Source organism: Stegostoma tigrinum, chromosome 15 (assembly GCF_030684315.1).
Source record: "Stegostoma tigrinum isolate sSteTig4 chromosome 15, sSteTig4.hap1, whole genome shotgun sequence".
In the NCBI taxonomy this organism is placed as follows: domain Eukaryota; kingdom Metazoa; phylum Chordata; class Chondrichthyes; order Orectolobiformes; family Stegostomatidae; genus Stegostoma; species Stegostoma tigrinum.
In genome coordinates, this window is record NC_081368.1 from 17,456,768 (window position 1) to 17,484,120 (window position 27,353).

Genomic DNA, 27,353 nt, shown 5'->3' on the forward strand with positions numbered 1-27,353 from the left:
GCTTTCTTAACTGCCAACTGAATCCGCATGTTAACCTTAAAGAATCCTGAACTAGGACTTTCAAGTCTCTTTGTGCTTCAGATTTCCAAAGTCTTTCCCCATTTAGAAAATCATCTATGTCTCTATTCTTCCTATAAAAGTGCATAACCTCCCACTTTCCCACATTGTATTCAACCTGCTACTTCTTTGCCCACTCTCCTTGCCTGTGCAAGTCCTTCTGTAGCCTGCCCACTGCCTTAACGCTACCTTTTCCCCCATCTACATTTGTGGCATCTTCAAACCTAGCAACAATGCCCTCAGTTCCTTCATCTAGATTGTTAATGTATAACCTGAATGTTCCCACCAATGTCTCCACACCGTCCTCAGCTATCTTCTTCAGGACTCTGAGGTGTAGTCTATCTGGTCTGGGTGATTTATCTACCTTCAGACATTTCAGCTTCCCCAGTATTTTCTCCATAGTGACGGCCACAAGATTCACATCTGCCCCCGGCTCTCTCGAAGTTCTGGTATTCTGCTGGGATCTTCCACTGTGAAAACTAATGCAAAACATGTATTCAGTTCCTCCATCATTTCTTTGTTCCTGTTACTACTTCTTCAGCCTCATTTTTCAGTGCTCCAATAACCACAGTTGCCTCTCTCTTACCTTCTAGCGTCTTAAAAAAAAACTCTTTTGCAATCTTCTTTTATATCACTAGCTAGCTTACTATCATATTTCATTTTTTTTAATTGTTAATGCTTTCTAATGTTCTATGCTTTTTTTTAAAGGTTTCCCAATTCTCTGGTTTCCTATAATCGTTGTCACATTATGTGCTCGTCCTTTGGTTCTTATGCTGTTCTTTGATTTCTCTTGTCAGCCACATTTGCCTCATCCTCCTTTTAATATATTTCTTCTTCCTTGGGATGGAATTCTGCTGTGCCTCCTGAATTATCCCTGGAAAACCTCACCTTTGCTGCTCTACCATTTTCCTTGCTGGACTCCTGTTTCAGCTTCTCTGTCAGGTCTCCCTCAATTGTAATACCATTACATCTGATTCCTGCTTCTCCCTCTCAAACCACAGGGTGAATTCAATCATATTATGGCCTCTGCCTGCTGCAAAGTCTTTATGATTCTTCGACTTCTGCGACTATTTCTCTGAATGAAGCTATATTATATTGTTGGCCCATGCAGTCATTTCTCGCTGTCAGTCCATGCAACCTGTGTTCACCAACAGTGACTCTACTTCAGTGGTATTCTGGAAGATATGAGTATTCAGGGGAGCAGGATGGTGGTACATGATTAGCACTGCTGCCTAGCAGCACCAATTTGATTCTGCCCTTGTGCCACTGTCTATATGGAGTTTGCACATTCTCCCCGTGTCTGTGTGGGTTTTCTCTGGGTGCTCTGGTTTCCTCCCACAGTCCAAAGATGTGAGGTTTAGGTGGATTGGCCATTCTAAACTGTCCAGGAATATGCAGGCTACGTGGACTGGCCAGGCTAAATCACCCACACTGTCCAGGGATGAGTAAATCAGATGGATTGGCTAGACTAAATCGCCCATTGTGTTCAAGGACGTGTAGGTTAGGTGTGTAGCCATAGGAAATGCTGTATGATAGGGTAGGGGAATGGGTCTGGTTGGGATGCTGTTTGGACAGTCAGTATTGACTTGATGAGCTAAATGGCATCCTTCCACACTGTAGGGATTTTGTGATTCTATGGTGTAAAACATCTGTGAAAGTCCTGAGGCTATCACAACATGCAATACAGACATAAAGGACTTTTCTTATCCCTCCTTTCCTTAAAGGCAATCAGTAGCATTTAAACAACTTTACCTCTCTGTTCCCAGTTTGCCAATTTGGTGTGCTGTGATTCCATAGTAGCATGTTGGTGAGATGAACTTGTATTAACGCAGATGTGCAGAGTTCCTCGCTGTGCTCTGGCAGTAATGTCTGCCCTTCAGCATATTATAAATGATACTTGAGGAACTGCTGCCTTCTACGTGAGTACATCAAGGCTGCAAATCAGCATATGGCTCAAGGCTGGTCCAAGCATTCCTCTCAAAATTGTGCAGGTAGGTTTGCATGGGGCAAAGCTATCACCACAAAAAGTAGCATTGGTCTGAATGCCTCAGAGCTACCTCAGTCATACACAGCATATAATACTTTATTATTTCTTATGTCTTTGAAACAGAAGGACAGTTCATTCAGAGCTTTTAACTCCTTCCCTTCGAGGAGCATGCGGGGGAGCTGACTGGAGATCAAGGGGTCCATACTGGTGGGGAAGACTGGATATCTACAGCCACCTGATGACAAAGCCTCCAATCTGCCTCTCCAGCTACACATGGAGTATCAATAGAAACATAGAAAATGGGAGCAGGAGTAGGTTGTTAGCCTTTCAGCCAGCACCATTCAGTATGATCAGGACTGATTATCCAACTCTCAGTCCCCTATTCCCACCCTCACCCCATATCCTTTGATTCCTTTAGCCCTAAGAATTATATCTAACTCCTTCTTGAAAATGAAAAGTTATTTATCTAGAGTTAAAACGAACTGATCCAGCATCCAATGTCATTTGATGAAGAGAATTCCAAACATGTGGATGTGTGCAGAAATGCTTCCTAATGTCTCTCCTGAATGGTCTGGCCCTAATTCTTAGACTGTGCCTCTTAGTTTAAGAATCCCTAACCAATGGAAATAGTTCAGCTTTATCTAGCTTGTCTTTTCCAGTTAATATTTTGAAGACTTTGAACAGATTATGCCTTAACTTTCTAAATTCCAGAGAAAACAGGCTCAATTTGTATAATCTTTCCTCATAACCTCTTAAGCCCAGGTATTGCTGTAATAACAAAAGCAAAGTTGTCGGAAAAGCTGAGCAGGTCTGGCAGCATCTGTGGAGAGAAATAAGAATTAACATTTTGGGTCAAAAAACTCTTCCTTGGACCTCAGTACATTGTTCTGATTTACAGCAGCCGCAGTTCTTTCTGTTTTTCACTCTTGTAAACTGTGTTGCCTTCCCTCCAAGGCCAATGTATCTTTCCTTTGGTGTGGTTCTCAGATCTGCTCACAGGCAGGCTTCTCAGCCAATGTTGGCTCCTAGCTCTTTCGGCATATGTTGTAATTCAGCCTCAAATTTAGTAGCCAGTAGGTTCTTTTCGGTCTGTTAGCCTTGTCTCCTTCAGCAGCAGCAGCATTAGCTTCACCCCACTCAGCATCTCTGTCTCCTGTTCTTCATCTCCTGCGAATAGAGGTAGCTGATCCATCTCCCTCTCTGCCACATTGACATCCTGTCACTGACCTAAGTTGTACAGTGCGCAGCAAATAATGACTATTCTGGAGGCACTGTCTGGTAATTACTCGAGTGCTGCCCCGAGCAGTCCAGGCAACAGAAGTTCATCATTAGAAAAGCAATGGGTGTTCAGTAATGGCACGGGTGGATACTGAAGCAATTCATGTTCAATTGCAACAAGATCTGGACTATAGCCAGGCTTGGGCTGACAAGTGGCAAGTAACATTCATGCCACATAAATGCCAGGCAATGGCCGTACCCAGTAACAGAAATTCTGACCACCATGCCTTGACATTCAATGATGTTACCATCACTGAATATCCCACTGTCAACGTCCTGGGGGTGACCATTGTCCAGAAACTCAACCAAACTCACCATATAAACATAGTGGCTACAAGAGCAAATCAGAGACTAGGAATACTGCAGTGAGTAACTCACTCATGATTCCCTGAAGCTTGACTACCATCTACAAGGCACAAGCCAGGAGTGTAATGGAAAACTTCCCATTTGCCTGGATGGGTGCAGCCCCAACAACACTCAAGAAGCTTAACACCATCCAGGACAAAGCAGCCCACTTGATTGACACCACATCCACAAACTTTCACTCCCTCCATTGCCGATACTCAGTAGCAACATTGTGTATTATTGACAAGATGCACTGCAGAAATTCACCAAATGATCCTCAGACAATTCCTTCCAAACCTGTAACCACTTCCATTTAAAAGTACAAGAGCAGCAGATGCATGGGAACATCACCATCTTCAAATTCCCCTTCAAGCCACATACCATACTGACTCAGAAATAAATCGCTGTTCCCTCTTGTCATTGGGTCCTCCCTCAAGGCACTGTGGGACGATCCACAGCAGATGGACAGCACCATTTCAAGGAGATCGATCGCCATCATCTTCTCAAAGAGGAGCTAGGAATGGACAATAAATGCTGATCAACCAAAGATGTCCATGTCCCATGAGAGAACAAAAAAAATGCGGCACTGTTTGTTATCAATCTGGGGTTGTGCAGTCGGGTTCTGACATTGGCCTTCAGGGGGTAACCCTTGCCCCTGATGATACAGCCCTATAGGCGATGTTGGCAAATGTGGAGGAAGCTTTCAAAGAAAGTGGATGTTGCGCAGATTGCAAACATCATGGCAGTTTCCTGGATAGTGGGCACACACCAGCAGGAATTGCTGCCTGTCATCACAAAGAAGTTAGACATTGAACAAGTGAAGTATCTTTCTGTTCAGGTTTATGGCTGCATAATGCCAGGGAGCTCTGAGCACCCCACATTGGACAGCTTGGCTGTCTGGATCCATGGTGAACTGCACAAATTGAACTTTCCTTAGAGTTTCGTTAACTCTCCAAACACACCGAACGGAGGCTGACTGGGAGATGCTTCACAACCCCAGTAGTATGTAATAAACATACACCATTTGACCAAACTGAGCATGCTATCTCCCTAATATGTCATGCGGCCTTCGTTTGCCAGTGGGCAGTGAGAACCCAGATCATAACCAAGAAGAAAGATCAGTGTCAATGCAACCGCCCAAGGCACCCGATAGAACTGGAAGAAACCAACATACAGAAGATTTTGCAAGGTTTTGGCCCAACATTTTGGGCCCCTATAATGAGTAAAATCCTGTCCTGCAGCCACCTCAACACAATGAAGCCTACCTTACATGGCTCATGCTTGCAGTCATGTGGTCATTCAGCCATATTGCAAGCCTTAAGTATTTTAGTACATTCATGTACTATGTGTCTCACTGTGGCTTGTGGGGGCCTTCATGATCCATTGTGACACAGCCCTGTAGCCTTGTAATCAGCAGTGTGTATCATGGCTTCATCCCGACGTCCTTAAAATTCAGATATCCTTCAGATTCAGTGAAGCTCCTGCACTGGTTTCACAGAGACCAGCACCATCACACAAAGCAGTGATGTTATTGAGCAGGAGTTGTTGAACAGCTTGGAGTTCATTGCACAATTGTGATGTCAGGGTGATGAATGACTAGACCTTATTAACCTGTCCGCAGCATTGAGAGCTTTATTACAGTGTAAAGTCCTTAAGGCTGAGCCCGCATGTGTTTTATTTTGCTTTCTGTTTCAAATCATTCATTTTTGTCCATTTCTGATGTCCAGGAACTCATGATGTGTAGATCAGCTTCCTCCAATTTGCACTGCGTATACTCAATGACACAGCCTTGTCTGCCTGGTCTGAGGAGGATAATGGTTTGAGTGCTTTTTTCTCCAGTTCCATTACCCTCAATCCTTCCTCTCCAACCTACAGTCATCCCCATTTCTGTAGATGGTCTTCTCATTTACTCTGATGTCTGCTTTGTCATGCTAACACCTCTCACTGTCACTGCCTTCCCATTCATGATGTCCCTTGACCTTCTCAGCTGCTCCTGAGTCCACACCTGTCCATGCCCTCTCCTTTCACTGTCCCATCTTCAATTTATCCACTCTTTCACTCTTGCCAACCCAACACATGATGCCCCTCCTGGTCCCTGCTCTCAATGTGCCGCTCCCACATTTCCTCTCTCCCCCCAATCACTGTGACTCTCCCCTTTGCCTCTCAGATGCTCACCTCCATTCCTCAACATACACCGGGCACACCTCACAACTATACCTTGCAAGTTGACTTTCCTGCCAAGTTTCCCATCTTTATTTGCAACCTTTCTCTCAAGTCCCTTTTTGGGTGAGTCTATTTTATGTTGAACCCATTGTCTGTTGAGCTTCTTTTGAGTTGAGGTCCTCTTGCCTGCCATGGTGAGGCTCGTTGGTGTTAACCAATTGGACCACCTCACCTGGGCGAGATAATTGACCCAGAATAGCTGTATCCCTTCCTCTGAAAAGCTTTGCAACACCAGTCATGAAGGAGACATTTCATTACCTGCGTGACCTGGACATTTACTGCACTGTAACAGTTTGTGCAAAGAAACACCTTGGGTTACGAAGGACTCAGCTGCTGAAGAGCTTCCATGAAAAAACAACATTCTCAATACGTGCCACATGTATAATGCCAGGATGTAAATGAGATTTGGTAGAATGAGAATTAATGGAAAGGATGTTGCTGAGGGTTGGGAAAGGTGACCAGTCGAAAAGGTTTGGAGGGCTTAATAATTGCCATTTAACCTGTTGCTGGGAACTGAAGATTTGGCCCCTTGTCCAATTAAATTCGTCCTCATGTCCTGCGGCTGCTCCAGATAGGGCCAAAAAATTCCGCCTCCTGTTTCTTTACATTAAACCCAGAAAGAAATGCAGATTATTTTTGTTTACTTCGCAAATTGTGATGCCCTGAAAAGGACTGCCAGACATGGCAGTGGCAGATTCAGTAGTATATTTCGAAACAGAATTAGACATATACTAAAAGAAAAAAAAATTGCAGGGCAGTAGGTATAAAGGAAGGCTATGGGACTAAATTAGTAAAACATTCATAGAGATGATGTGGGCATGATGCATTGAATAGCCTTCTGTGCTGTACAATTACATGATTCTAGGATTACAAATGAAGCTTGATTTCAAACATATTTAATTAACTACAAAACACTTCCAGAATTGCTGAAGTCATAGAAGGTGCTAAATAGATGCAATCTTTTTAGTTCTTCAAATCATTCCATTAGCTGATTATAAGTTTCAGTAAAAAGTAGGATTTCCCTTGCCAGCTTCTGAACCTCACCATTAAACTGAAACATAGGCCAGAAACTCAAACTGTCTGGAAAATAACAAGGTCCCGTCTGCCCTGGCCAGACGATTAACAGCTCAAGAGCAGATTGACTGACTGCCAATTGAGAAGGACAGGGTTTTCTTGAAACTGGAGGTGTGATTTTAGATTGAATTGAAGAGTCCATCTGATTCACTAATGTCCTTTAGAGAAGGCAACTGTCATCCTTACCTGGTCTGGCCTACATGTGACTCCAGACCCACAGCAATGTTGTTGACTCTGAACTGCCCTCTGGGCAATTAGGGATGGGCAGTAAATGCTGCCTAGTCATCCTGTGAATAAATAAAGAAAAAAAATTCATGCCACTGCTGGCGGTGACAAGGTTTGATGATGTCAACAGCCCTTTGAGATAAATAATGATGTTATTGTGACCTCTGTGATCATATGTTAGAGTTCCAGTAACATACCTGGACATGGTATAACCCAGAGCCTCTTGCCTTGTACGCACCATCATATCCTGTGTAATGATAAACATAGATCATCATTAAAAAGAGATCACCCCTGAGCTTGTATCAATACCTGAATAACCCACACAAGAACATGTTCAAACAGGAAAGCCCTTTTTGGCGTGGTCTGTGCATTCTCTGGGTTTGGCTGGCCTCAACCTCTTGTGGGAGCCCGAAGGCTGACTGGAAAATCCCAGTCAATGTCTTTTGGTTGATCCTAAGTTGCCTTCGGTGATCTGGAATGTCTACCTGCTACTTGTGGGCAGGTAGGTCTGATACTGCATGTTCAACTTGCTCAGAAATGGCCTGGTGGCAGGATGGAACTGACAAGTCACCGTTTTGTTGGCAGCGCTACTTTCACCTCGTGCTCGCCTCTCAGCATTATCTTTATTCCAGAATGGGGGCTATTTTCTTCAGACTAATATAATTGAATAAAAAACAATTTTTAAAAAAATGAACATAAATCTTTCAGGAGGTGAAGGGAGGGTTCAAAATTGGCAAATGAAAAGATATTTTAAAAAATGATTCAATCAATCCTTCATGTAGACTCAAAATATCATCAGGTTTGACAATGGATCAAATTTTGATAAATTAACAACTATGGGTTGATTATTGCAGATTAATTGAAGATCTGCCTCTTTTTAAAATTATTTTTGTGATTCGAAGTTTTGTGATTGTAATAAACTGTGTACATTATTGCATTGTTCATCAGATAACCCCTTCAGTGAATAAATATAATATACTATCACAAGACCTCTTTTCCCGTTTTTTGTGGATAACTTTTCTATTCTAAAACTTTTCTCTAAAACTTACAGTCAAATTGTCTTCAGCATGAGTGATGCTAAATAAATAATGCATACTGTTTACTGGGAAATGATTTTTTGAAGGTGTATAACAAGCCTTTTTCTTTAGTCTGCAAATAAGCATAATTTGTCAAAATATGTCTTAACAGAATATATATCTTTTCCATCTCCAAATGGAACTTGTACTTTAATTTGGAATTTAAAATATGATTTTGTGAAATAAATCTTTTTTTGAGCAAAATTCCTTCCCTCCAGTTAGATCTGTGGTCAACGTACTGATATTTGAATGTTGTATGTGGTGACTGATTGTCACTGGCTGCACCAGAGCTAACTAATCAGGACATGTGCTTATCTATGTTGAATAGACCTACTGTTCATGTTGTCAACCAAGTGGGTTTTGATTTAAAAGATGTTTTCTTTTTATACATTTTATTTAAGTACAGCTTCTATTTCCCCATCTTCATCGAGTCTCTTTCAGTTCTTACTTTTAGTCACTGCATGTTGGCGTCTCTCACCTCACTGATAACAGGTAAGTGGGTGGTCAGCAAGTTACCAGGAATGTGGCGAACAGGATAGGAAGGGAATCTCTAAGATGCAATGAGGTTTGATAGAGTGTGGGGGGAGTATGTGAGAAAAGGTAGAGAGAAACACAGGCTCAGGGGTTAAATGTTGAAGATTTGCAAAGTGTGAAAGAGAAATGAGAAAGCTAGTCATTAAAGAAGACCTGGTGATACCACATCACTGTTTTTTGAACCAACCACTGTGATGGGGTTTGAACCCAGCACCCCAGATGATTAGACTTAACATTTCAAGTCTTAACAGTTACCAAACTTGAAACGTTAACTCTACTTTCTCCCCACAGATGCTGCTAGACCTGCTGAGTTTCGCCAGCAATTTCTGTTTTTGTCCCTGATCTCCAGTTTTATTGTACCGCAGATGATTAGCCTGGTCACCTGGATAGCTAGTCCAATGAGTCACCGCTACACCACTGTCTAACCCAATTGTAGTAGTTTTGGTAATGATATCAACAAAAAGGAGCTCTTTTGAAAACAGTTGGTGTTTAATTTCTAAATATTGCAAATAATGCCAATGTGATATACATTTTTATATATCAGATCGCTGCTAATGAGAAGGACACAGATCATGCAGCTCTTGGAACTCAGAATTACTTGCTTTAGATGGTGTGACAGTTCCTAGTTAGTGTGGTTGTTGGTTTCACAATTAACTGTTGGGTGCCTTGGCAACAAATAACTGAAACATCGTTGCTTGTGGTTGCTCTCCTGAGTTAATGTACAGTCTTTGGCAGTTGCCTCACTTTGTGGTGAATTGAAGTTCCAACTTATTATGTCTTCTGCACTTACTTACTGCCTTAAAGTTGGGTGGATTTTGAAGACGAAATTGTAGAATAATTGTATTCTGTTACTGTATAATTTAACATTCCAACAGACACAGACAACATAGAACATAGAACATAGAACAGTACAGCACAGAACAGGCCCTTCAGCCCACAATGTTGTGCCGACCATTGATCCTCATGTATGCACCCTCAAATTTCTGTGACCATATACATGTCCAGCAGTCTCTTAAATGACCCCAATGACCTTGCTTCCACAACTGCTGCTGGCAACGCATTCCATGCTCTCACAACTCTCTGCGTAAAGAACCTGCCTCTGACATCCCCTCTATACTTTCCACCAACCAGCTTAAAACTATGACCCCTCGTGCTAGCCATTTCTGCCCTGGGAAATAGTGTCTGGCTATCAACTCTATCTATGCCTCTCATTATCTTGTATGACAACAATGTATCAATGGGAGATGTTGGCAAATCAAGGAAGAGGCTACTTGTGAAAATTATTATTCAACAATGTACAAGATCATCAACAGTAAATATATGGTTCTGGGGGACATTACAGCTGTTCCACTGATTTAGTGTTTCCATTGTATCTGGTAATTGAATGGTTTTGTTAATGAAGGCAAAATGCTCCAGGTCAAAATTAGGCAAAACCGGCAAAGAACAAGAAGGTTAAAAGAATCTAGGGATGATGACTCCTCTTATCAAATTCTATTTCAGGCACAGTTAACACTGGAGCCTAGAAAACAAAAGGTTAGTTACTTTTCTATCTAACTGGATCTACGCTAATTTTGTCAAAGCATTTCAGACAGTGTCGATGATATGACGGGTTCAAGTGAATTTGTTTCAAACACAGAATGCTGGAGAAGCATCTGTAGAGAGGAAAACAGAATCAATATTTCAATCTGGTCTGACTCTTCTTCATAATTTGTGAGCATCAGGCAGCTTGACACAACAACTTTGATTTGGTCACTGAAGGTTAATCACAATACAATCAGCTGAGCAGGCTATCCCCACGCCCATTCTCTGGCATCTTGGCTTGTAATAAAACAGTAGTTAATGATAGCTGCTCACCTTGCACAAAGAGAATGAAGACCACAATAGACAGGTAGCGATATAGTGGTAACGTCACTAAACGGGCACTTGAGAACCCCAGACTAATGTCTTGAAGACAGAGTTCAAATCCTATCCTGGTAGTTGTAGAAACTTGAATTCAATAAAAGGCTGGAGTAAAAGGAAGATCTTCAATCATGCAACTACTGTTGATTGGCATGAAAGAAATCTATCTCACTAATGTTGTCTAGGATAGGCAATCTGCCATCTCTACCTGGTTGGGCCATACATAACACTAGATCCACAAAAATGTGGTTGGTACCAAACTCCTGTTTGGGCAATACATTCTGATCCTGACAATGATGCCCACTTCCTATGAATGAATAAAAAACAATCAATTCCTGACCCAAAACGTCAATTTTCCTGCTTCTCTGATGCTTCCTGGCCTGCTGTGCTCCTCCAGCTCCACACTGCGTTATCCCATTCTTCCTTACACGGTTTTGCAGTAGACAGTGAGCTATGGTGTGCAGTACATTGATAGGTATAATATGGGTGCACTAAAGAAAATTCTAGAGACCAGTGCCCCATGCTCAGAAAATACCATGTAGAAATCCAACCTGATAACAAAATTGGGATATTTTTCAGTTATTCCTGATGACTGACAACAGCCAGCACTAATAAAAATGGAACATGTGCGAAAAAGTCTATTATCACGACTCAGTGATATTTGTTTGGAACTTTTGAGAAAAGGTAATTGATCAGAAAATTTGTACCTCTCTCCACAGATGCTGCCAGACTTGTTAAGTTTCTTCAAACTTCTCTTTTATTTCATATTTTCAGCATCCACATTATCATAGATATTAACAAAAAAATTGGTGAGTTAGAACAAATAAAGTTAAATGAATTAAGTGAATTAAACAAGGCAAAAACATATGAGGTCTGGTTATGACCTAATGATTAGAAAGTTCATTAGTTTTGAAGTGTTTCTGTGTGTTGCTGAAGGAATGTGCACGTTTTTAGATTGAGTGGTGTAACTTAGTAGTAGATCTAACTGTGACAGGAACTCTGGAAAAGCTGAAGTCCTGATTGAATCAGACATAGCAAATAAAAATTGATAATATGGACTGTTTATCAGCCATATTAGGGATTATCGTAGAATTGTACTGCATGAATACCATACATTTGATTGAACATGAAGTTGAGCAAACTAAAGCTGAGGCCAAGGTTTGTTTAGTCCAAGAGATAAATCTCTTTCCAGAGAGATATAAGCAAGCCTACATGGGGGTGGAATACTGACATGGATAGAGAACTGCCTGCAAACAGGTATCAAACAAGAAGAAGAAATGAAAGTAGCCAGTGACCAATGGGCTACCATAGGGATCAATGCTTGGATTCCAGCCATTTACAATAGAAATTAATGACTTAGATGTGGGATCTAAAAGTAATATCTCCAAGTTTGCAGGCAAAATAAAGCTGAGTGAGACGGTAACCTGTGAGGAGAGGCAAAGATGCTACAGTGTGATTTGGATAAGTTGAGTCAGTGGGCTAGTGCATGATAGATGAAGTGCTATGTAAGGTTATCCACTTTGGTAGCAAAAGCAGGAAGGCAGATTGTTAGCCGAATGGTAATAGATTGGGAAACAGGGAGGTACAATAAGACCTGGGTGTCCTTGTACACCAGTCACTGTAAGTAAGAATGCAGATGTAGCAGGCGGTGAAGAAGGCAAATGGTATGTTATGAGAGGATTCAAGTACAGGAGCAGGAATGCCTTGCTGCAAGTGTACAGAGTCTTGGTGAGACCACACCTGGAGTACTGTACGCAGTTATGTTCTCCTTACCTGGGGGAGGAGGTCCTCGCTAAGGAGCGAGTGGAATAAAGGTTTCTCGAATGATTCCTGCAGTGGCTGAACTGACAATTGAAGTGATCAGTCAGGACTATATTTACTGGAATTTAGAAAAATGAAGGGGAATCTCATAGAAATCTGTAAAATTCTAACAGGACTAGACTAGCTAAATGTAGCAAGGATGTTCCTTCAGAGTTAATATTTCAAGTCCAGTGAATCTTTCTCAGTGCTGTTTTGAAGAAGGATCACTGGATTTGAAACATTAACTCTTTTTTTTCTCTCTCCACAGATGCTACCAGACCTGTTGAGGTTAAACAGCAATTTCTGTTTTTGATTAAATATAGTCCATTGTTAGCACTGTCTTAGGTAATTGATAACCTAAGTACACTCAACCAATCAGGGAAAGTTGGAATAAAGGCCTACAGATTATTCATGAGCCAGGTAGGAGAATTGAAGTTAAAGTAATAACCACGTTCAGTAATGGACGAATAATTGAAATTTATGTGGTAAAGACAGTTCCACTATTTTTTGTAATTACCCTACAGTGTGGAAACAGGCCATTTAGCTGAACAAGGCCACACCAGACCTCCGAGCATCCCACCCAGACCCATCTGCTAAATCTACACATCCCTGAACACTATGGTCAATTTAGCAATCCACCTAGCAATGGCCAATCCACCTAGACTACAATCTTTTTGGACAGTGGGAGGAAACCGAAGCACCGAGAGGAAACCCACACAGGCACAGGGTGAACGTGTATACTTCACATAGATAGTTGCCCAAGGGTGGAATAGAAACTGGGTCCCTGGCGCTATGAGGCAGCAGTGCTAACCTCTGCACTGTGAGAGCGCCAGTCTGGGAAGCCAATGAATGCATCCGATTCGGAAGACAGAAACGGTTAATGGCATTTCGAAGAAAAGAATTCACCAGAAGATATAAAGGGACTGCATCAAAATTAGAAGAGAGACATGCAGATTGGAGAATTTGTTGAATAACTTGAGGAGGAAAAGTGGGTTGAGGAAAGAAATCGGAAAAAAAAATGAGGTAAAAAGGGAAAATTGGTATCTCTGGATGCAATTTATTAGAAGTTAGTGTGTCAATAATCAATGGCAGTGTGCCAGTTTGACAGAAAAAGGAATTTGAACAGTGCTACAAAGCTGAGGAAGCAGAACAGCTGTGTGCAGACCTGAAAGTAGCTTATTATTCTCTCATCAAAGAAAAGCCCCAAAAATCTGTATCAAAAGGAGAATCAAGGGTCTTTCAGGGTCAAGGTGGACAGGCTACATGAGATACTGAAGTGAACAAGATGGGTAGTGTGTACAATGAGGCAGTGCAAGGTGGATGTTAGTGATCTTGAGTCAGCGGATGAGGAAGAGGATATAAATATCCACAATGGCCCCTATGATACAGAGCTGATGTATGTCAGGTACAACTGGCATGATGGGGAGATAGAATGCAAATAGGTGGTACCATATACCCAACCAATTACTGGGAATGGCTGAGAAATATCCAAAATTAGCCTTCAAGAAGGATCCACACAGGCAGCTCCAGGAATCGGATCCAATGGTTACCTTCCAAATAATGAAAAAATTGAAGACTGTTATTTATCTTATGCAATAGCCTATTTGCTACCTTCTCCACAACATCTAGACAGGGAACCTTTTTCACTCCAAAATAATATACTAGTTGCAATGGGTAACTCTTGAAATACACTGTCCGAGCCCGTGGATCATCCCCAGCAAGGGCCTAGCAAGTTTTTGCCTCATGTGGATCAATGAGGACACTCATAAGATGGCCTATTCTGGGGATCCCAAATGCAGAAATGACCTTACAGACTCAATCTTAATTCACTGGTTGAGGACTCTGATAGGCCAATCCCTCTTGTGTATTCAAGCATCATTTGAGGAAACTGACGCAATGGTCACCTATAGTATAGAAGCTGTGGTGTTGAGCAAAGTGACAATGGGATGAGAAAGTGGATTCAGAGGAGAAGCCTAAGGGGAAAGTGAAAAGCCAGTTTTGGGTGAAAAAGGATATATACAGGGTAAATAAAATTTCTGAAATGAAAATTCTAGACTACAGAGGGGAAGATCTTCTCCTTATTGTTTTTGATTTTTATAAAGATGAGACATTGTTTTCTGCAGTTGACAGTTATTCTGTGATTCAATGATTGATCAGTTAACTTAGTTTTCTTTTGTCTGAAGCTTTAAAAGTTTTCTTGCATTTCTGTCTTTTTCTCCAAAGAGAAATGGAAAAGGATGCGTTCTGTCTGTGGGCTCTGATTATTTCTTCCACTCTCTGCTACTCTTGGTGCTTCCAGATTTTTAACTCTCATTCTATCAGAAAGCTGTTGCTATGCAGAATTTCCATAGCTCACAAGATTCCCAGTGCTGCCAAATCTCAAATTCTCCCTCTTGCCACTTCCAAAAAGGCAACATCATATTTCACAGCTCAACGCTATGCAAACACTTCATTTTCAAGATAAAATACATTTTCCAAGCTTTTCAGTTTTAACAGTTCAACTTCTATTTCAGTTTGTGTCCCAGTATTGAAGAGATTTGGTTTCTTATAATCTCGTTAACTATTTGCATTTGATGATGCGTTCCAGCCAATCAAATTTGCAGAAAAATCCTCATCTGTTAAGAAACTCAAAACAATCAAAGTTCACTTCTAATACTGCAGTGCTCAAACTCACGATGAGTAAGAGTGGTTAGGTTTATTCTTGTCTCAATAAAAAATTGTATATTAAAACCTCATTAGATACAAGTGAAATCTTGATAATTGCAGTAGCAATTGACTCATAACCTCATTACCTACTTTCACAATGATTATTGCTTATGAAGCCTAATCTTGTGGTTATCCCTATCCTTTCTGTTAATTTTGCAACAATCTTACAGGAAGCCTCTTTGAAGAAATACCTGGTGGCATTGGTTCATCTGTCAAGGGTGGCATAATGAGAAAATGAAGGCAGCCTTCAAAAGGGGCTTGAATTCTCTGGGTTATAGAAAGCTCAGGTCTGATATGATCAAGATTTTCACAATTTTCAAAGAAATTGATCAACTAGGCAAAGAAAACCCTTTTTCTTCCGCTGGTGGGTGACTCAAGGACATAATCTGAAAAATCAAAATCAGACCATTTAAGAGAAAATTTAGGAAGCACTTCTTCAAAATGCAGCAGAAGGGTTGAATTCTCTTCCACAAAAAGCAATAGATAATTAAATAATTTTAACACTGAGATTGATAAAAGATGCTAAAAGATATGGAGCTTGGAAACTGGGAAGAGTTAAAATACAGAGTAGGCATGAACATATTACAGGTTTAAGCAGAGAACCCCACCAACCTCCGGATACAACGCATCATCCTCCGACACTTCCGCCATCTACAATCCGACCCCACCACTCAAGACATTTTTCCATCCCCACCCTTGTCTGCCTTCCGGAGAGACCACTCTCTCCGTGACTCCCTTGTTCGCTCCACACTGCCCTCCAACCCCACCACGCCCGGCACCTTGCCCTGCAACTGCAGGAAGTGCTACACTTGCCCCCACACCTCCTCCCTCACCTCCATCCCAGGCCCCAAGATGACTCTCCACATTAAGCAGAGGTTCACCTGCACATCTGCCAATGTGTTATACTGTATCCATTGTACCCGGTGTGGCTTCCTCTACATTGGGGAAACCAAGCGGAGGCTTGGGGACCGCTTTGCAGAACACTTCCGCTCGGTTCGCAATAAACAACTGCACCTCCCAGTCGCGAACCATTTTAACTCCCCCTCCCATTCCTCAGACGACATGTCCGTCATGGGCCTCCTGCAGTGCCACAAGGATGCCACCCGAAGGTTGCAGGAACAGCAACTCATATTCCGCTTGTGAACCCTGCAGCCCAATGGTATCAATGTGGACTTCACCAGCTTCAAAATCTCCCCTTCCCCCACCGCATCCCAAAACCAGCTCAGTTCGTCCCCTCCCCCCACTGCATCACACAACCAGCCCAGTTCTTCCCCTCCCCCCACTGCATCCCAAAACCAGCCCAGCTTGTCCCCGCCTCCCTAACCTGTTCTTCCTCTCACCCATCCCTTCCTCCCACCTCAAGCTGCACCTCCATTTCCTACCTACTAACCTCAACCCACCTCCTTGACCTGTCTGTCTTCCCTGGACTGACCTATCTCCTCCCTACCTCCCCACCTATACTCTCTCCACCTATCTTCTTTTCTCTCCATCTTCGGTCTGTCTCCCCCTCTCTCCCTATTTATTCCAGAACCCTCTCCCCATCCCACTCTCTGATGAAGGATCTAGGCCCAAAATGTCAGCTTTTGTGCTCCTGAGGTGCTGCTTGGCCTGCTGTGTTCATCCAGCTCCACTCTTTGTTATCTTGGATTCTCCAGCATCTGCAGTTCCCATTATCTCTGAGGCTATTCATGGTGTTGTTTTGTAACTCAGGTCAGCTAATTCCCTGTTTGGATTCCTGTCCATCACTGTTTTAACTACTCTTTCTGCCTCTCTGCTTGATTGAGGATTGTATGGAAAATTTGTCACATTGTTGATGTCAGTTTCCAAAGTGAACTTCCTGAAATCCTCTTACATGGATTTAGATCCATTGTCCAATAATTCTTCCAGGAAACTGTGCATTGCAAAGATCTTTTCCAGTACTCTATTCTCTGTATCCACTGTTCAAGAATAAAGTCTTGCCATTTCAATTAATCTTGAATAATAATTGACTAGAACTAAATATGTGTTCCCTTTACAAGCAAGCGATTCTGTGGTTTGACTTTCCCATTAGCTTTCCACAAATCTTGATAAAATCATTGGCTCTGTAGGCACTTGGCTGAGTATGGCACACCTTTGGCACAAAAATTGTAATCATGTATGTCTTTCAAAAGCTTGGCCACCACATTGATTGTTGTGCTCTTATTCTGCATTTTGTGATACCTAGATTTAATGTGGGTGTTCTCTTTGCACTACTTTGATATAACCATTCCCTGGTTGTACACTCAATAAATCTACTACTATTGTTGAGTGTTTTTTATGTTCATGATATCTTTTCAACAGCTGTTCTGCTGGACTATATTTTAATCATCTATCCAAAATTGCCTGGCCCTTGTGTACTCGTTGTCAGCATTTCTAGCTGCACAAATTTGTTTGGATTTGCTCTCCATTGTTAGTAAAGTTTTGGTTATTGCCAGAGAATAAGACTCGACTTCTTCTGCAAGAACAAAGCCCTTTTCTTATGCTCAACCCTCTGCTACCCTCACCTGTACTGCCAATACATGCTTGGAACATACAACTATTGCATAACAGTATCCCATCAGTATAAGTTTGAATCTCTGGACGCATATACGCATTTTGAGATTTTTGTCAATCCCAACAATGTTGCGAGAGAGGCTGTGATTCATCTCAATGTGGGATGTTTGTCTCATAAGACAGTCAGTGAACCTTTCATATCCCCATGGAGCTGCAAACACCTCCTTCTCTATGGGACATACCTTTGTCCAATCTGTTTCAAAGCTCTTGACATAAAAACTTTTAAGTTCATGCAACTGTGGCTATGATAATCAGCAAACTTAGGTTGAAATGGATGAAGACATCAGTTTCTCTTTAAACCTTTCAGATCCCCCGCCCACCACCGTTATATATTCCTGACTCCAATATCATTGATGGCTTTTTTTCAAAAAGCATCAGATTGGCTAAATTGGAGTGGAACTTTCCCACTTCATTTTCTGTGCTGTAAATTATTTAGCAATTTCAGTGCTGGGAATTCACTGATAACCTTTATCTTCATTTGATTTCCAATGAATTGGCATTTTTCAGTTAATGTAAGGCTTGGGTGCTGCAATGCTCTTAGAATGTCCCTGATGCTTTGGTTATTTGACCATAGAGACTTAGGAGCAGTTGTAGACCATTCAGCCCCTTGGATCTGTTTCACCATTCATTGAGTTCATGGCTGATCTATTGTTCAATTCAATGTACCTGTCTTTGGTCCATATCCCCTTAATAACTTTGTTTAACAAAAAAACTATCTCAGATTTAAAGTTAGCAACTGATCCTATTTCCACTGCCATTTATGGAAGACAGTTCTAAACATCTACCATCCTTTGTGTGTAGAAGTGCTTCCTGAAATCTCTCCTGGACCTAGTTCTCAGACTATGCCCCTGGTCTCTAGAATCCCCAACCACTGGAAGTAGTTTATCTTCATCTACCAAGTCTTTTTCCAATTTATACCTTGATGGCCAATCAATCACCCCTCGACTTTCTAAATGTTCAAGAAAACAGGCCTAATTTGTACAGTCTTTCCTCATAATTTAACCCCTGAAGATTCTCATTCTTGTATGCCCTCCAAGACCAAGATATCCTTCTTAAGGAGTGGTAGACAGATCTGCTCATAGTACTCTGGCTTGGTATGAACCGGGGTTTTGCACAGCTGCAGGATAACTTCTGCAGCTTTGTATTCTTGTTCTTGTTTGATTGTAGGACCACTTCACATGCAACTACAGGGATAGCGCCAACTGAGTTGTTAATGGGTAGAAGACTCTGCACCAGCTTAAGTCTAATCTTCCCAGGCCTGGGCAAGGGAGGTGAAATGGCATCATCAACTCCAATGTTGAACACAAGACTACACCAAGTGAAATGGACAGTTTAATAGAGGAGACAAAATTTAGTGTAAGAATCACCAAAATGGCCCCACAATGAGTAAGAGGCATGGTTGACGTGAGGTTAGGACAAGTGACATATAAAGGTGGATAGGTGCGACAGTCCTAAATGGCACGTAGACCATAAAAAAGCCATAAATTTGCAAACGGTGCAGCAGCAAAGTATGCCGTGCCCCTCGGAACAGGCAGAAATGCTGTCAGAATCCGTGAATTCACCCTTTCCATCAAACGTTGTCGAGTTCTCTGAATCAGAGGTGGATATGATGGGAAGTAGCGATCTTAACACCGTTGCTGCTGGAAGGAGAGCGTGAAATTCTACCAAAATGCTGCTGGCACAAGAGATGACCTCCCCTACTTTACATGCCACCTGCACTGGAAGCTGAGTTGGAAGAACTTGGTCTAAAGTTCATGTGTGGCCTTATTTTGTCATTCCAAATCCAGCAAAGATTCATCTGTATGTCTTCTAACCTGGTCTATTGCAGCCGTTCCTTCCGATGTGTTCTCCTCTACAGTGGACAGGCCAAATACAGACGTGGCGACTAACTTGCTCCAATCGACTTCCAGTTGCCAACCATTTCAACTCCTCCTCTCATTCTCTTGACCACATGTCCATCCTGGGCCTCCTCTGACGTCAACAAGAGGCCACAGGTAAACGGGAGGAAGAACATGAGGAGGGAGAACTGGAAGAAGAACTGGAGGAAGATATTTCACCTTGGGAGCTTACAGTGCAATAGCCTCAACATAGAGTTCTTCACCTTCAAAATCTCCCCACCCCCTCAGCCTCTTCCCATGTTCAGTCCTCCCTCTCATCCCTGCCGCCTTGATCTGACACAACCTGCCCATCTTCCTTCTCACCTATCTGGTCCACCCTTCCCACTGGCCAATCTCTACAACCTCCTACCTGTATCCATCTATCACTATCCCACCTATCTTTCCCCAGCGCCAGGCCCACCTATTTATTTCTGAGCTCCCGTTCCCCTCTCCAGTCCTGATGAAGGGTCCCAACCCAAAACATTGACTTTCTGGCTCATCGGATGCTGTCTGACCTGTTGTGCTCCTCCAGCTCCAGATTTTATTAACTCTAACTTCCAGCATCTGCAATCCTTATATCTCAACATCTTCCGGGCCCATGGATTACCATCGAATCTTCTCAATTTTACTCAGCTGAAATCTTCCAATGTTCTCTCCTGCCATTGGAGTCTTTCTTTTGTCAACTATGTTGCTTGGGCAATATTTTAACCTCAGACCCTGACTCTGAAAGCTTTCAGCTGAGCTTCCACCATGCGTTATGTTCTTTTATCTTTTACCTCTTATGTTCCTTATCTTGTACTTTAAACCAAAACTGCTACCATTACATTGAGATACTGGTCCAGAGTATTTCTAGGCTGTGATAACTACACACACTCTTCGTGAAACTGTGAAATTCTTGAATTCCTTATGTTTTGTAACGCTCCTTTTTTTTACACTGTGTACAGAAGGCTTTCCAACCACCATGCCTAGCGCCTAAGACCTCTCTGTTCCTAGGATCACTCTAGGCTGGTGTTTTTTCCCTTACTGATAACAGACGTGGAGGTAACGGATTGGGGTGGGCAAAATCAGACTTCACGCGACATCGGGTTATAGTCCAATAGGTTTACTTGAAGTCACAAGCTTTTGGAGTGCTGCTCCTTCATCAAGCAGTTTCACCTGGCAAAGTAAACCTGTTGGAGCATAACCTGGTGTGGTGTGACTTTTGATTGACAACAGAGTTTTGTGATCAATTACAGCAACCTGATTTATGTGAATGTCATTATACTACAGATACTGAAGCAATTGACAAAGCACATGGATCATTGGTTTTACAAAGAGAGACATAGTGTAAAAACAAAAGATGTTATTGGTAAACCTGTAGAAAACACCAGTGTGTTCAAGCTGGATTAAATCTTTGCTGTCCTGTGGTGACTAGGTATAGAGGAAGGATCAGAAGTAACTCTAGAGAATCTTATAGCAGACTAACTCTATGAGGCGTTCCCATCTCTGAGCGATCCTACCAGAGGTGAAGGTCTGACTGGCATCAGTTATCCATATGAGAGTAGTCAGTAGCTAATCAGCTTCAATTATATACATAACAGAGGGCGTATTGATGCCACTGGGGTCTTTTCAGCAGGTGATGTGTCTCTTGTTGAGGCTAGTGTCTGACTGATGGATGGAAATGGTGTGGGACAGCAGCGGTGGGCATGATGCTACCCAGAGAACCTACAGGCTGGGAATTGCTGAAGGATTGCTGCACCCATTGCATCTGCTAATTCTCTGGTCCTCCCACTGTCTTTAATTGACATGAGCTCCCAGAGGCAGTATCTTAGTTAGCCACCCCTGGAAGACGGCAACTGACATCATCTGATGGACGCTTGTGTGTTCCCTGCTAGACAATGCAGACTGTGGAAATTTGCTGGGAACTCATTGTATCCAATTCTAAACAGCACACTTAAGGAATGATGAGAAACTTTAGAAAAGTACACCAAAGAGATTTACAATGGTTCCAGGGACCAGGGATTACACTTAGATAGACGACTGGAGAAGCTGGGATTGTTCTCCTTTAAACAGAGAAGATTAAGAGAAGAATTGATAGAGGTGTTTTGAATGTTTAGACAAAAAAAGACAGACTGTTTCCAGTGTCTGAAGTGTCAGAACCAAGATGACAAAGATTTATGTGATTGGCAGAAGACTTAAAGGAAACGTAAGGCAAACTTTTATTTACGATAAGTGATTAAGATTTGGAATGCACTGCCTGACAGAGTGCTGGAGGCAGATTCAATGATAGCCTTTAAAAAGAAATTGGATAAATATTTGAAGGGGAAAAATAAATTTGTGGGAGCATGGGGGGGCAATAGAGGTAAAGGACTAACTGACTGCCCTCTGAAAGATCAAATGCATGCTCAGTAGCTCAAGTTGCCTCCTCTGTGAACAATGCGATGATTTTGCAATTCACTGAATGCTGGAATAAGCTCAGGGACTAAATAGTCCAATCCTTTTCCTACATTATATCAGCTTTTGCCATGCTGCCACCGAAACTGCTGTGTCTGCTTCCCTACTGATTTTACAAAAAATGGAAAGTTATAATTGATTATTCTCAAGAGATATGACAAATTGGAAATCTCAAATTTTTTTGTTTGATTTCCTGTATATCCTACTTTATTTTCTCAATTCGCTGCATGTTTACCTTGGGCTATGTTTGCAATGTAAAGCTTGCACATTACAGTATGTTGCCATGTTTAGCGCACTAATTATTTTGCATAGAATACCCCAGCTCAGAAACTTCTGAACTAGCACTTTGCAATGTGACTGTGTGAATTTAAGTCACATTATTGCATTTAACTGTGCAACTTGTTCCAGCATGGATAGGCATTCATTTTGATCTTAGATGCCAACAGGAATATCGATGCATGAAGCAATTGCTACCGTTGCATTGGCTTATTCTTTTCTGAAAGACAAGCTTGAGTCTTGAACAGCGATGGATTATTTATTGCTTCGATAAAGTATATAAAAGCCTTGAGTGACTGAATGACAATTTTATAAATAATTTGGAACAATTTTAAGATACTTGTAGTTATACCTTGAAGTGATCTATTTTCCCACTGCCCTGTTTCAGTGTGGAGTATTCTGATACAGCAACTGAGATTGGTTGTCTCCTTCTCATTGAAGCTAGTCGACAGTGCACTGTAAAGGAATGATACTTCAGAAAAACCACAATACAAATAGTTTTCATGGGGTCATAGAAATTAGCAATACAGAAGGATGCCATTTGAACCATCATGTAGGTACTGGCTCTCAAAGACTACTGGGGTCATCCCATTCTCCAGCCCTATCTCTTTAGTGTTCAAACTTCATCACTTTCAAATACATATCCAACTCTCTTTTGAAACCTGCTGTGGAACTGCCTCCACCACTCTCTCAGGTAGATTCCAAATCCTAACAAACTCTCTAAATGAAGAAATTTCTCCTCACCTCACTCCTAGCTTTCTTGCTGACAATCTTCAAATTGTGACCCCTAGTAATTGGATTTTGCTCATCAAGAGATAGATGGAGAAAAAAATCAATGACTGTTGCACATTTTCTGCATCTGTATGTATTATCATTGCTGATTATGGTAATGCATTATGTGTAGCCATATCTTTGAGGTGCATCTGTGGACCTCTACCACTTGGAAGGACATGGGCAGTAGATGCATGGGAAAACCATTTCCTGTACAAACCATCATAGCTTGAACCTTCATTACTGTCTGTCACTGTCGCTTGGTCAAATTTCCTTTCTAACAGCACTGCAGGTGTCTGTCAGACTGAGGCAATTTAAGAAGAGAACTCACCACCATCTTCTCAAAAGCAATTCTGGATGTGCAATCAATGCCAGTCTAGCCAATGATGCCCGTATCCTGTGAACAAAGGAGCTATGGATTACGAGCAGGAGTAGGCCACTCAGCCCCTCTGGCCTGCTCTGCCATTCAATACAATCATGGTTGAACCTGATTATTCCAAATCCTTGCTTAGCAATGACAACCTTTCACCACCTTGCTTATTACGAATCTGTTCAGCTCCTCTTTAAACATATTCAAAGCCTCTGTTTTCACCATAGCAATTAATTCTGAAGTAGAAAATTTTAATTTCGATTGTAACAAATCATCAGAGTTTATTGGAAATAAATATACACTTTCTAGTATTTTAAAATGTTATTATTGTAGCTAAAAAATTAGAGATGTTTTTCAGCATAGAACAAATTACTATCCATTTCAAAATTGTAATATGTACCATCATATATTCCTGGATTTCAAAAGTTGTCCATATTTTTGCAAGACAAGGCATAATGAAGAAATATGTTCTTACTTAATGATGGAGCTGTGCTGTAGTATTATCTGGTTTTAATGGGTACTAACATGAATGGGTAGTTTTATCTACCATTTGTTGTGTTGCTGAGCTAGACTATGCTGGATATTATGGTCTGTATTGTCTTCCCAACCCATTCAAACCCACCTCAGGGACATTGAAGATGCGTGTTTCCCCTCTCTAACTAATACATAAATCATTTGAGGGCAAGCCACATTTTAGGATTGGAAAAAATAGTACATTCCTCAATTATTAGACGTTTGTTCACAAGCATTGGAATGTGTTGAACAAGTCAAGAACTTATTGGATAAAGCATCTGGGAACTTGGAATTTATAAATAATGGAGCAGAGTACAAAAACCAGGAAGTTAAGTTAAACCTATATAAACAGTATTTTGCCCGCAGGTAGAATATTGTGTTCATTTTGGCATGGGACTTCAGAAAAGCTGTAAAAGCTTTGGAGGTGATGCAGAATAAATAATTATAATGAGGGACTAATATAGTGGGTTGAAAACTGTGGGTTGTGACCCCAATTGAGCTCACAGAAACAGTGATTATGACTGAAAGCTCCTCCTTTTCCAATACAGTGCCCTGCACCAGCCCTCATACCTCAGTATTTCATTTCTTCTGTTCAAAAGTCGTCCAGTTATAGGAAGGATATTATTTAGATGGAGTGATTTACCAAGGTTTTGCTGGAAATGGAGGGTTTGAACTATAAAGAAAATCTGGATAGGCTGGGACTTCTTTCACTGGAGTTTTGGAGACTGAGAGGTGACTTTATAGAAGTTAATAAAATCATGAGGGGTATGAATAATGTTAATGGTAGGTGTCTTTTCCCTAGGATGGGAGATTTCAAGTCAAGGGGCACATTTTAAGGTGAGAGGGCAGTGATTTAAAACAAAAATTAGAGGGACAATTTTTTTTTAAGTAGTGGGTGCTCATGTGTGGAATAAACTCCTTGAGAAAATGGTAGATGTGGGCACAATTATAACATTTAAAAGATATTTGGATATGTACATGAATAAGAAAGCTTTGGAAGGATATGGGCTAGGAGCAGGCAGGTGGGATTAATTTGGGATTATGCTCAGCATGGACTGGTTGGAGCGAACGGCCTGTTTCCAGGCTGTATGACTCTATGACTGCATAAAAGCACTGATAAAAATAGCCCATGCTAAGTCTGTCTCCTGCTTGTACTGCCAAGCTGTTACCCTCTTCACTGGCTGCTACCAGCTGGCAGAAGAGAGTGGGCTTGGGGAAGGAAGAGCTAGTTACAGTGTGTGCATGTCTGGAAGGAGGGGGCAGAGATAGAGAGAGAGAGAGAGAGAGAGAGTGTGTGTGTGTGTGTGTGTGTGTGTGTGTGTGTGTGTGTGTGTGTGTCTGTGTCTGTGTGTGTGAGAGAGAGTGTGTGTCTGTGTGTATACATGTGCGTGTGTCTGTGTGTGTGTATGTGTCTGTGTGTGTATGTGTGTGTGTGTCTGTCTGTCTTTGGGGGCACAGACCAGATATTCTCGGAGGTGGAGGGTACAGTGGCTAATTTCAATGTAAGAGGTAGTGGAAAAAGGCTTCACTGAGCCTGCCTTCAGCAGGGAATATGGAGAGCTCAGCTGAAATCCTGAGTGGTCAGTAACTATTCCAGGTTACATTCTATGCCTTTTCAAAAGCAGCTGTACTTTCCACTTAGCTTGGGTTTGGAGGAGCGCAGCTTCAGACCGAGATAAGTTATTTACCTTGTAAATTAATCACATTTTATTTTAAAACTTCATTATATGTAGCAGAATTCTGAATGAAACTGCAGCCTTTGGAGTATAAATTTGATTGTATATCATTTGAAATTAAGTGTTTATTTCACACATTTCATGTTAAAATCAGTGATAGTGAGGTGGCATTTAAAAAATGTTGGTCTGGTCTTGTTAAAAATCAGTACCTGTAATATTAAACGCTAATGTGAGAGTCAATACCAGCTTTTATTTCTTGGACATGATCCATAAGACGAAATGTGTCGAGTGTAATAATGGACTGGTAAGTTCATAACAAAACAACAGTTTTGCAAAGTACTTTTAAAACAGATTTTCATATCTATATGATTTATTTATTAGTTGCTGAACTATAATACGTGAACTTTATGCATTAAATGTTAATCAAGGACTCCTAGCTTCCATGAAAGAATAAAACAAAAGCCAAATCGTCCATTCTCTTGAAATCTAGTCAAGTTTGTAGATGAGTCCAACCCCATAACAATATGATTGCCTCTTAACTGCCATCTGTAATGCTTGGAAAATGATTCAATATTAAATTTTGGAAATTGGATTATAGTTATGTGGATAGACTGATAAAGTTTTGATTGTAGGGAGTGGTGGGGATTGATCAGTGAGGTGGGAGAAGCAGATAGGTGGGAGAAAAGATGGACAGGTTGTGTCAGGTCAAGAAGTCCCGACCTGCACTCACCTATCACCATCCCACCTATCTTCCCCAGCCCTTGCCCTCCTCTCTCGATTTATTTCTGAGCTCCCTTCCCCCTCCCCCATTTCTGAAGAAGGGTCCCAACGGAAATGTCAACTTTCCTGCTTCTCTAATGCTGCCTGGCCTGCTGTGCTCCTCCAGCTCCACACTGTGTTATGTGTATTCTTCAACCCTGCATCTTGAAAATCCGGTGGACTCTTCCTGGAGCCTTCGTACAAAAGTGCTTTGATATTTTCAGCTTCAAATAACCCCTTCAGGGTTGTAACAGAAACAATTTTACTCTGCAACTTTCAAACTAACCTGCTTATAATAATGTAACCCATTTTCTAACAGTTCTAAAGTATCTCCCTACATCACAAGCTTCTGTCTTACATATCCAGCTATAACCAAGATTTCTACAAAATTACCATTATAAAGCACAAAAGTATTTTTTTCTCATGCTGTGTGCATTTCCCCTCATCGAGAAAAATCTCTGACCTTCTAAACTAAAAACTAATGGACAGTGCTTACTTTGTATATGTATAAATTCTCCCCCCAAAGAAAATGAAGCCCATCACAGATGAGGAATTCTTTTTTCACACTGTCTTTTAAAAAGAAATCACCAAGGTTATGTAAATATCAGTAGGTTAATCATGAAAACCCTTCCAACTCATGGGCCAAAACCCTCAAATGCAAACTAGCTCAAATGTAAACTCTAAAATAAATCATTTTAATAGGTATATAAACCATACCCTTAACATTACAACACAAATGGTTTCAAAAGAGTAAACACAGAGAAGCTGCTTCCAGTGTTAAAAGTTGAGAATAAGATGCCACAGTTTTAAACTGTAGGTCAAGGAATCAAATCAGAGATCTCAGGAAGAAAAACTGTTTTCTCAATAAGTGGTTAAATTTTGGAGTCCACTTCCTGATGTGGT